Genomic DNA, 2,086 nt, shown 5'->3' with positions numbered 1-2,086 from the left:
GTCCCCATTTTTACCCATTGCTCTCCCCTGCCCTGCCCACCCGCTTCTCCCACATTTAATTCTCTCTCCATCCTCCTTGTCCATGGGTCCTTTATATGTGTTCCTTGACTAAGTTTTATCTATCTGCTTCCTTGCTGTACCCACCTGTTCCTAATCTTTTTGCATTTATCTTAGGTCTGCAAACTTTAAGGGAATAAAGGTGCAGCTTCCAATCAGAAAAGGTTTTAAAGAAAGACTCTTCTCACCAGACAGGAAAGGTCTTTGTAAGCCCTGATCTCATCCTAGTCTGTGCTATGTTCACAGGTACTGTGAAACATTAGCAGCATCCTGGCTGAGGTAACAGAGCAGCAGGGTTATGGACTGGGCCTGCATATAGACCTTGTGGAGGAGTAGCAGGATGAGCTGTTATTGTTATTCAAAGTAAGGATGCTTCCCCATTAACTTCAAAACCATATGAAACAAAAAAAAAATACTTCACAAAGACAACAGGTTAAATACAAAAACTGCAACTAACTTCTATTCATTCATACTCTGTTTGGTAAAAGAAAAATTATATGCTGTTGGGGTTGGTACCCTTTAAAACAGAGGTGTCCAACTTGTGGCCCATGAGCCAAAATGCAGCCCAGAGTGGCTATGAATGTGGCCCAATGCAAAATCATGAATTTACTTAAAACATTATGAGATATTTTTGTGATTATGTGTTGTAATGTCACATAAAAATAAACACACATACAATGGCATGTTAGTGCTTAGATATGTACATTTTCTATATTAGCAGTCACAAACATGGGACCTACTCAATGATTTTAAAAGATAATCAAAGGGTCTGTGGCATAATTAGGGTTATTATGTGAGAACACTTTTGCTTATCTGTGGTAGTAGATATAATGAAAATGATGCATTGACCTTTTTTTGTTCATAAGTTTTTGTGAATTTAAAGTATGGCCCAAGACAAGTCTTCTTCTTACAGTGTGGCCCAGGGGCACCAAAAGGTTGGACACTTTTGCTTTAAAACATTGAAAAATCAATCAATTAATCAAACAAATTAGGTACTTTGGAATTTCATAGCTGATTCCAAAGATATGCTGTAGGGATTACTTAAGAATTGAGAACTATTTTTCTAACATATATTGCATTAAGTGCTCACTTCAGCATCATATATACTAAAATTGGAGTGATACAGAGATGATTAGCATGGCCCCTGCTCAAAGATGACAAGCAAATTCATGAAATGTTCCAGATTTTTGACCCACATATATGCTGGCTGTAAGAGACCACCTCAGAGCAAAGGACTCACACAGACTGAAAGTGGAGGGATGGAAAAAATATTCCAAGCAAATGGACATTAAAAGAAAAAGCTGGGGTAGCAATTCATATAGCAGACAAAATAGACTTCAAAACAAGGGCCACAAAAAGAGACAAAGAAGGTCACTACATAATACTTAAGGAAGTAGTCCACCAAAAAGATAGAACCCTCATATACATATATGTACCTAACATAGGAGAACCTAAATATATAAAGAAAATCTTGGAGGACTTTAAGAAAGCTATCAACAGCAGCACACTCATCGTAGGGGACTGTATCACCCACTGTCAACAATGGACAGACCTTCCAAAGAATCAACAGGGATCTCATGGCTTTGAATGACACTCTAGATCAAATTGACTTAGTTGATGTATATAGACCATTTCATCCCAAAGAAGCAAAATATACATTCTTTTCACAGTAAAAGAATGTGAAATATTCTTTTCTGTGAATATATAATTGTGTCCACACAGTAGGACACAAAACAAGCCTCAACAAATTCAAGACAAGTGAAATTATATCAAGCATCTTCTTGGATCATATAGGCTTGAAAAGAGAAACCACCCTTAGGGAAAAAACTCAAAAACATTGAAGTTCATGGAGACTGAATAACACATTATTAAATAGTGAATGGGTTAACAATGAGATCAAGGGAAAAAAATCAAAAAGTATCTGGAAACAAATGAAAATGAATGTGTAACAGCCCAAAACTTATGCGACACAGAGAAGGCAGTCCTGAGAGGGAAGTTCATAACCATACAGTCCTACCTAAAGAAGATA

The 2,086-nt window shown here is 37.0% G+C and overlaps 1 non-coding gene across 1 annotated transcript; it reads left to right on the top strand.

Annotated features, from left to right (window-relative positions):
- Positions 1-1,139: 1,139 nt before the first annotated feature.
- LOC123824082 lies at positions 1,140-1,246 on the top strand. The gene has a single exon (XR_006786646.1). It is a non-coding gene; the product is annotated as a U6 spliceosomal RNA (small nuclear RNA).
- The last annotated feature ends 840 nt before the right edge of the window (positions 1,247-2,086 follow it).

Source organism: Phyllostomus hastatus, unplaced genomic scaffold, assembly GCF_019186645.2.
Source record: "Phyllostomus hastatus isolate PE091 unplaced genomic scaffold, TTU_PhHast_1.1 phas_contig_524, whole genome shotgun sequence".
NCBI classification, from domain to species: Eukaryota; Metazoa; Chordata; class Mammalia; order Chiroptera; family Phyllostomidae; genus Phyllostomus; species Phyllostomus hastatus.
Note: the sequence above shows the minus strand (reverse complement) of the source record. Positions and strands in the feature narration are given on the sequence as shown.